Source organism: Dreissena polymorpha, unplaced genomic scaffold, assembly GCF_020536995.1.
Source record: "Dreissena polymorpha isolate Duluth1 unplaced genomic scaffold, UMN_Dpol_1.0 chrUn002, whole genome shotgun sequence".
NCBI classification, from domain to species: domain Eukaryota; kingdom Metazoa; phylum Mollusca; class Bivalvia; order Myida; family Dreissenidae; genus Dreissena; species Dreissena polymorpha.
Window position 1 is genome coordinate 1,165,901 of NW_026273316.1, and position 10,441 is coordinate 1,176,341.

At 36.1% G+C, this 10,441-nt stretch overlaps 1 protein-coding gene across 1 annotated transcript in view; it reads right to left on the reverse strand.

Annotated features, from left to right (window-relative positions):
• The window catches only part of LOC127863178 (uncharacterized), a 208,560-nt gene extending 198,591 nt beyond the window's left edge, over window positions 1–9,969 (reverse strand). Inside the window, exons 1-3 of the transcript XR_008040951.1 lie at window positions 9,678–9,969; window positions 9,010–9,067; window positions 4,577–5,376 (exon numbers count right to left, since the gene is read on the reverse strand). The gene's annotated coding sequence lies outside the window, so the exon portion shown is untranslated. The remainder of the gene's footprint in view (window positions 1–4,576; window positions 5,377–9,009; window positions 9,068–9,677) is intronic.
• Window positions 9,970–10,441: the final 472 nt, after the last annotated feature.

Sequence of the window (10,441 nt, forward strand, 5' to 3'; positions counted from 1 at the left end):
ATTGTCATTTTATTAGTCCACTTGCATATAAGTGCCTATTACGTGTACTTTATAAAGATGGAAAGAAAAGGCTTTTTTTTCACATACACAATGGAGTAAAAATTATGTTACAGGCCATTTGCCCTTAATAACTATCATATTACAATACTAGTTTGCCTGTACTTTGATGACGCCCATAAATCTATATTTTCAGTTACCAATAACAAAACAATATTGTGTCCAAGTTATTTTAAACATTAACTGTGTTTGATATGATATTCTGTGAACAAAATACGGCTAAAAATTTTTAATTTTATGAAAAAATGAGTAGCCAACTCTTTAAAAATGGCAAACTATGTTAAATTGGGAAATTGTGAGCTACTATTAGACTTGCTTAATATGTATGTTAAATTTGCATTTATATGTACACCGATGTCTTAATTACCAGTTTTTAATCATAGTGGCTTTTATACCATATTTGTTCTAATCAGAATTTACAAATACCAACAGACTGGAGGCAGACTAAACTTGAGCCATATTCCGGACAACTGGGCTTAATGAATATGTATAGTACCACATTAGCCTGTACAGTCCACACAGGCTAACTTGAGATAACACTTTCCACCAAGACATGATTTTTGTTTAGAAATAATTTCTTTAAAGCGAAAATTTCCTCAAAAATGGAAAGCATTATCCCTGATAATTCTGAGTGCACACTGCACAGGCTAATCTGTGGATGGTAGGGCTGTCACGATTCACCGGTATATCGCGGTGCATGTCGTGAAAAAAATCGCACCGCGGTACGGCGTTGCCGCACCGGTTTTTTTAATATTATTATATTAGCACAGATATAAATACATTACATAATTATTTTGATATAGATATCGTTTTGAAAAATGTAGAAGCGATTCAAAAGGGCTAAAAAAATAATCCGTTAATATCCAGGTCAAGCAAGCGCTTCCACTTGTAGATGCTTAACTTTCACGTTTAAAATACGGCGATGTATGGGTCCGTACCTTTTTTGGAATTAGGGACAGATTTCCTTTGCAAATAAGTTCATAATTATCAAAAATATGTTTATTCTATTTCTTATTTTCTTTCTTTAGTATATCGATCGTTCAAAGCATGGCATTTCCGAATCATGTTATCTTTAGATTCTGAATAAGTCGAGGAAGAGTCAGAACGCTACGGATTTTCAATATTGGGCCCGCTGACTCCGCATTTTGAACATGCCCTTGAAGCGTTCGATTTACACAGCTATTGTAAACAACATGGCGGACATTTTAGAAAAAGACGCGAACAATAACAATGACTACTTCTATCAAGTTTATTACAGTTTCTTTTACAGTTTCTAGTCATACTATGATACCAGTGTTTTCTGATTATTGAGTTAAATAAAGTTTGTAAAACTTGTTATTCTGCTGTTTTCTTCACAGATACATATTCTGTAAAATATCGCGGTACGTACCGCGATACAGTGTTGCCCTACCACGATATACCGCGGTACGCTCACGGCGTATCGTGACAGCCCTAGTGGATGGTACATAACATGCATTAAGCACCCTTTTCCCATAACAAGGCTCACCTGGTTTCATCTTGTACAACTCTGTAACAGACTGTAGGAGGATTTACTTTGAGCCTCATACCACCGAGAAAACAGGGCTTTATAAATTGTGCACTAAGTGTCTGCCTAGATAAGCCTACCGTAGGTTTCCACGTATAGCGCGCTGTGTTTTACCTCCAAAATTCAAATTAAAAAGCTGGTGCGCGCTATACATTGATACAACACCATCCTGGCTGCTAGATTGGTAAAAAATATGTTGTGTAATCGTAAATAATCAAAATAGCCGCCATGTTTTTTCCAGAAAACTACCACCCTATAATCGTACAGACTGAGGGGCCATTGTCGAAACAACTCGTAGATATGAATGCGGTAGAAGAAGTTTTGGTAAAAAATAAATATGTTTGAATAAACTTGCGGACATTTCTTTGTTTGTGTTTACACTTCTTAATTGATGAATTCCGATGGGGATTGTTGTCGACATTCCGGAGAGCAGGCAAGGGTAGGTGCGAATGAGGTCTTTTTTGCATGTACGGTAGGTGTGAAAGGGGGTCATTTTTCACTTCGTAATTGGCAGATGTTATTGAGTAATATGTGCCACGACTTGTTAAGACGCTAATTGACATTTGAGACACTAATTGACACTTGAGAACGTGAAGATATGCAAATGCATTTTGTGTGTATAAATATTGAATGTTGAACAGTGGTGTACCTCAACAACTGTATCCCCGTCTCCCATGCGACATTCAAATTTACCGGTAATGCCCATGCTTTCCCCGAGGAAAAATCACACGATGTACACTATTCTTATTTTCTCACGTTTTTCAGGAAATGCACGTGGACTTTTAATCTTTTGCTAGAAAATTACAAAATTGTCAGAAAAGTATAGTGCTATGCAACCCATGCTCCTAATCATAATGACCCTTCCTATTTTGAATGCTTAATTAAGCTTTCCAATGCCCCGGATTATTGGATTGTGCAATAGTAAAATGGCGGCCATTTTCAGTCCGATTTGGTGGTTTTATTTTCTTTAAATATTTTTTTTCTCCATTTTTGCATTTAAAAAACAGCCTGCGCGCTATACACGGGTGCGCGCTGTACATGGAAACCTATGGTAACAACTTAAAATGAAAGACTACATAATTTTTAATTTGATACTCGGCAACTTTAACTGTAAAACAATACAACTTTTAACATGACACTAAACAATTTAACATATGAGACTGTACATATTTGAATGTGCACAACTTATTACGCGAGACTAAACAACTTTAAATGTTAGACAATACAACAAGTCATAAGACACAATACTGTAAGTATATGAGTACTTGATCACCCACGTTTTGCCTATGGATTAGACAGAAATGCAAAAACAGATGAAAGTCTATGGTGAATTAAGTATATGATATTCTGTCTTGCTACCAGGGGCCATTATACTAGTAATAATAGCCTATTCTGGTTAATTTTTTTATATGTACGTGATATTGAATCGATTGATGTCTACATTTTATGCAATTGTTTTTGTAAGACAGACCTTAGATGTAAAGTTTAGTCACTGGCGTTGAAAGTGTGTGCATAAGGATATAAAAGCAGTATAGTGATATTGTCTTTGCAAACATCCGGTTTCTAATTTAAATAAAAGTCATAATCAGTTATACGTGAACACAAATACGTATTTTGATTGTACTAAGTTTCAACTTATACAGCTTAATAAGGCAAGTAACTCATTGTTGCAACCTATCAAACACTTTTTTTAGCAAATAATGCATTGTCAATTTTAACCAGTAAATATTTATAAAACAAGGGCTGTTTGTAAAACATGCATGCCCCCCATATGGGCTCTCCGTTGGAGTGACAGCCATTGTGTGAATATGTTTTTTGTCACTGTGCCCTTGACCTTTGACCTAGTGACCTGAAAATCAATAGGGGTTATCTGCCAGTCATGAATAGTGTACCTATGAAGTTTCATGATCCTAGGCATAAGCGTTCATGAGTTATCATCCGGAAACCATTTTACTATTTCAGGTCACCATGATCTTGACCTTTGACCTAGTGACCTTAAAATCCATAGGGGTCATCTGCGAGTCATGATCAATCTACCTATCAAGTTTCATGATCCTAGGAATAAGCGTTCTTCAGTTATCATCTGGACACCATTTTACTATTTCGGGTCACGGTGACCTTGACCTTTGACCTAGTGACCTCAAAATCGATAGGGGTCATCTGTGAGTAATGATCAATGTACCTATGAAGTTTCATGATCCTAAGCATAAGCCTTCTTGAGTTATCATCTGGAAAGCATTTTACTATTTCAGGTCACCATGACCTTGACCTTTGACCTAGTGACCTGAAAATCAATAGGGGTCATCTGCAAGTCATGATCAATGTACCTATCAAGTTTCATGATCCTAGGCATAAGCGTTCTTGAGTTATTATCCGGAAACCATTTAACTATTTCGGGTCACTGTTACCTTGACCTTTGATATAGTGACCTCAAAATCAATAGGGTTCAACTGCGAGTCATGATCAATCTACCTATCAAGTTTCATGATCCTAGGCATAAGCGTTCTTGAGTTATCATCCGGAAACCATTTAACTATTTCGGGTCACAGTGACCTTGACCTTTGACCTAGTGACCTGAAAATCAATAGGGGTCATCTGCGAGTCATGATCAATCTACCTATCAAGTTTCGAGATCCTAGGCCTAAGCATTCTTGAGTTATCATCCAGAAACCATTTAACTATTTCGGGTCACGGTGACCTTGACCTTTCACCTAGTGACCTCAAAATCAATAGGGGTCATCTGCGAGTCATGATCAATGTACCTATGAAGTTTCATGATCCTAGGCCCAAGCGTTCTTGAGTTATCATCCACAAACCACCTGGTGGATGGACCGACCGACAGACCGACCAACAGACCGACATGTGCAAAGCAATATACCCCCTCTTATTCGAAAGGGGGCATAAAAAATTAGACTTTTTGAGGAATGGGGCTGAATTTAAGCAGACAAAGTTACTAACACTGTAAGGTCTCACCTGAAGCTCAGAAGCTGAGCTTATATGCTGGCCTCGCGGATATTGTTAAGGGCCGAGTTTGAGTTCTGATTAACTTCGGGCTGAGAGTCGAAGGGTGTACTGGAGCATACAACAAAACTGGTGTCATGTTTTTTAGCCTTCTTTAGTCTCAATTCAATGCAATGCCCTTTGGGCTCGGAGTGCAAAACCGGACGTGTTTACTTTTAGCAACTTGTTTTCAATAATGGGGGGAATTTGCGTCTGTGGTGCACCACATGAATATATTGTGCGCTGAGGACAGTCTGTAACGCTACTACTGTCCTAACTATCTACAGCAGATATACTTCTGAATGAATCATTTCAATTGTTCCTTTTTTTCTCTCGTTCCTTGCTGAATATATAGCTGTCTTATAAAGAATTAAACAAACTATTCAATGTTTAATCCTTCGTGAGATTCTTCGTGATGTCCACAGCAGGAACTAACTGTAAGCGTTAACTGTTAGCGTAACCATTAGTGCTTCTATAACGTCTCGCTTCTGTAACACTCATCCCACTCTGGCACTAGAGCTAAACAAAACTACTCGGGCTTGCTTGGGGAAATCTCGACACGGATATTTCGGTTGTTCATAACAGCGCGTGAAAACTTGACGTGCTGAGGATTTATTGCACAGACTTGTGTAACGATGCTGACCCTTTGAGGCCGGAGGTCCAGTGGGAGGAGCTAGGGATCAGGGGAGGGAAAGGATGGTTCTGTATTGGGGCTCCTGCAGGCCAGACTGGTGCTGTTGCTTGGCCAACTCGATATTAATGCTGGTGCTCTCCTGAAAACAACAACACTAGATTGGGGGATATGAACTTGTAACACATTTTTATAATACAATGCATAATACACTACATATATGCCTCTTGATTGGATGTGAAGATTTTCAACAGCAAAACATAATTATCTGAATTTCTAATTTGGCATTTCATTGGTGCCTTGTCCTAAATAGCAATTAATGAAAATTAATGCAATTAAACCATTTCGTATTTAAACATTAAAAGTGTTGGCTAATGCTTTAAAAACCTGTAAATTCATAGTTATTATTCTTACTTAACTTTCAGTGTAATTTTATAAGCCAAATTGCCGCTCATCAATATTAGAAGCTTTCTTCCCAGATTAGCATGTGAAATCCACATAAGCAAATCAGGGAGGACACTTTCTGACGATACTGGATGTTCACAAAAGAAGATACTTATTTTCAACCAAACATACCTTTAAAGAGGTAATTGTTGTCCCTAAGTAGCCTGTGCAGACTGCACAGGCTAATCTGGGACTACAATCTAAGCACATGCATTAAGCCCTATTTTATCACAGCGTGGCTCATTGATGTTTTTAGCCAGTTTTTTCCTGCATAACAACAAAAAAAAAATGAAAAATCATCTTGTTAAAAATAATAAATTGTTTATTGTACTCATAATTATAATAGGTTAACTTTTACAATTCTTTCACAGAGGTTTTACTGTTAATACAAGTTTCAACAAGCAAATTCTTTGAATTGATATCCCCCGCCAATATGCTTCTGGACACAAAAGTGTTATATTTGACACTCAAAAAAGCATTTTTTCAAGATACAAATGGCCATAACTTCATTATTAACAGATTGTGTACAATGCCATTTGGCGTGCATCATTCTCTTATCCATATATACCCATACCAAGTTTCAATGCAATCCGCTAAAGCACTTCCGGACAAATGGACGGACGGAAAGACGGACAACGCCAAAACAATATCCCTCCACCTATGGCGGGGGATAAAAATAAATAGGAGGCAACAACTTCATATTAATGTATTCCCAAAGTAAGAAAACACACACACCATTTTTACCATGCCTTTACAGGTCTTTAGTGTTAAACTCTGTTTAAATTCACACTAGACAACAGTTCCGAAGTAAACCATCATGTCATAAAAGTTGTAAGACATATCACAAATTAATAAATATGAAACAATTTAATGGCAACAACTCACTGCTGGTACATATTGACAGTTCTCTCCCTTGTTAGTGTAAGCTAAATTTATTAAAGGCCACAATATACTAAATGATTTCCCTATATAATTCAATGTAAAAGCGACAAATTAAAGAGAAAATAAATGCAACATTTTGAACATAGAGACCACCATAACCATACTTTTTCTGAAAGTTCATTCTAAGCTGAATCGATTTAAGCAATAAAAAAGATATGTCATGTTAAACCAAACATTTACTTTACTCAAATCAAACTCTACTTCTTTTGCACCTTAAATTTTCCGGCCAATTTCTAGTGCAATGTAACTGTTTTCAGGTCAAACTTGTACTTTAGTCTCTAACTTTATCATATGTCAGGGATTAAATACTGAGCACCTTTTCTTTCCCTTCCAATATATCCAAGAGATTAAGCCAGAACACCAGTCTAAAGTGTAAAACATGGCTTCGAGTAAAATATGATTTTTTATTGAGAACAGCCCAACATTAAATGATTATTTAGTATAATGTTACCTATAACAAAACCTGAACTGTTTAAAACGCAAAAAATATGCACTTCCTTATCATTTTTCATCTATCCCAATGTGCATGCCAAATTTCAGATCGATCCTTCACGTAGAAATGTTTGAACAATGAAAATTATTATAATAATGCCTGATAAGACATATGGCTTCCATTGTCGATGCTTAGATTTATAAAGGGCTTTCAAGCGCAAATAACATTAACTTATATAACATAATACAGTAAATATACTGTAAACTTCTTATATGCTATATCGAAGAAGAAATATAATATTATTAAAACGTGTTTGGGCTTCTTTCAGTGCGAATTTGTGAGTTTAGAGGTGCTCAATACGAGTTTCTGTACTTTTTATTATCCCCCGCCATAGGCGGAGGGATATTGTTTTGGCGTTGTCTGTCGGTCCGTCCGTCCGTCCGTCTTTCCGCCCGTCTGTCCGGAGCCATATCTTGTAAGTGCTTTGGCGGATTTCATTGAAACTTGGTATGAGTATGCATATGGATAAGAGAATGATGCACGCCAAATGGCATTGTACACCATCAGTTAATAACAGAGTTATGGTCCTTTGTATCTTAAAAATGCTTTTTGTGCGTCCGGAGCCATATTTTTTTAAGTGCTTTGGCGGATATTATTGAAACCTGTAATGCGTATATATATGGATAAGAGGATGATGCACGCCAAATGGCATTGTACACCATCTGTTAATAACGGAGTTATGGCCCTTTGTATCTTGTAACAATGTTGTTTTGAGTGTCAAATATAATACTTTTGTGTCCAGAAGCATATTGGCTTGGGCTATCAATTCAACGAATTTGCTTGTTATAATTATTTTCTGATACAAATTTTCCCATTTAATTATTTTTCTTTACGCTTTTCAATACTTGTTAACTCCATGAAACAAAACGCATTTATTCCCTGAAACTAACAAAAACGCATAATATCCCGTGAAAAAATGGTGGTTTTATGTAAATCATGCTTCTTTGTAACGGGGCCTGTTTTGACCAAAAAAAAAACATCACTGTATACACAATGAAAACTTAATACCTCCTCCCAAACAGACTATACGGCATTAGATGGAATAGATTCCAATCAAATAGGCTTAATTAAATATCACACAGCTTTATAAAAACTCAAGGCCTGCATGGGGATAACAGAAATTATTGCGATGTTGTGTTTCTGAGGTGTCTGTATCGGTAAGTTGGAAAGCATCAAGCTGGAGAAGGGTTTGAGTAATTGATCATCAAGTAAAATAAGTTGTACTGAAAACACTATATACACAAGAAAAGACGCCATTTTACCTTCTGTTAAATCATATCATATCATTCTCTTCCACTTCACTTATTTATACACTGCAAAAACATTATTATTCGCAGGACATTATTTTTTATTGATTTCAAGGGTTGAACGATCCACAAATTGAATACAAACACTCTGAAACAAATTCCATATTTATTGTTTCCAAACTGAGAAAGTCACGCATTAATTTCCACGTCCATGAAAGTCTTTTTTTAACCACAAAATAACATGCGGACGAATATATATGATTTTACAATAAACAAACAATTTAAAAGGATATTTTACCTTATGTAAATTTATACCATTCTTTTCCACCTCACCTTAATAAAAAGGAAATACACAAGCAGTACTTTTCCTTGAGTATATTTATGGGTCTTTTAAACGGACCCATACCCAAAGCGTGTTTTATGCTGTTCCTTATGAAAATTATATCTCAATTATGTTTCAATTAGATCTAACAAAGTTTATAACTATTATAATAGGATTTTATTCCTATAATTTGAAGTATTATATATACTTATATTAAATGTGTTTTCCCAAATCAATGGACTTTTAGCATGAAACAAATAAAAAATCCCAAAATTGCATTTTTTCCCAAAGTGACCAAGAAAAGGCCTGACAAAGCGTCTCTTTTACCTTCTGCGTCATGCTTGTCCCCCACATCCTCAGCATCCTTGTCCTGACTCAGCAGCGACTGGAGCAGCAAAATAGCTTGCTGTTTTTCTTGTATGTATATTTAGGACTCACACAAATTTATATAAATGTAATGAAAATCAATAACAGATGGTCAACAGCATAAAATATGGCAAATTAATAAATCTCACATCAAGTGTTACCTTTCTGTTAACATTGCGTAAAATATCAATATATGCTCCTCCAAAGATTACTTTAACAATATTTTATTTAAAAAATATTCATCCATATACATTTCTTACATGGCATGGTGTTTATAGAAATGAAAGTCTAAAAATAGCCTCAGTTGCTATGTACATGTGCATCTATGTACAAATATAAAATTTTCAGTTAAAATGCTTTGTTTTTTCATGCACAGTTTACAAGAACTAAATGTTAGGACCATAATGACACAAAGGTTATGACAACATAACATAATATGCATTAGATCTAATGTTGTAACAAAAACCTTCACATTGTATAATCAGATAACAATATGTACACATAAATTATTTGTATCTTTAACTACACAAACAATGTTGTATTGTAACATCACACACTACTATGTTCGTATGCTAAACAACATATTGTCATTGAAATACTAATCACTAATAACAACAACTAATACATACATGTACACACTATTCCACTCTGAACACCAGGATGTTGTCGTCCAAGTCCTGTCCCACAATGATGGATGATGTGGTGCTGCTGTAGCAGACTGACTGTGGCCACCTCACTCCATCCTCCTGAGTAGCAAGATTAGCCAGCTTACTCTCTCCCTCCCAGCCCACCTGTAGTACAGTGTGGGACCAGCGTCCACAGACCAGCACCTGGCCTGCAGGGGTCACATGTAGACCAGATGGGTGCTTTAGTGCTGGGTCTGTGTATGTAGCCAGGAGTGTGCCATCCCTGGCCAGGGTGTGAAGCTTGTCACGGTACCTGCTGATGATGTACAGCCTGTCTCCTGTGGGACTCACAGCACACTGGTATACTGCAAAACAGAGTAACATCAAGATATTGAATTACTGTAAATGTTAAATAATCTTATTAAACATACTGCAGTGATATTGTAGTACACATGTGTTGTTACATGTATGCATCAAATTGATTAATAATAAATAGTTTTGTGTGGCATGAAGGTTCTGTATAAGTTTTTTTGTGCAAAGGTTTGACATGTTGAAATGGGACTAATGAGTTAGAAATTTAATGTTATGTACAATTACAAACATGGAAAAAATTACACAGATGAAAACAAGTACACAGTTCAATCACCATGTGTATATTATGAATGATACTATATGCACTAATAATAGATTTCCTAAACATGTACAAATATGATAACAGTGTACTCACATAAGTGAAATTGACACAGGCAGACATACTGAATAGATGT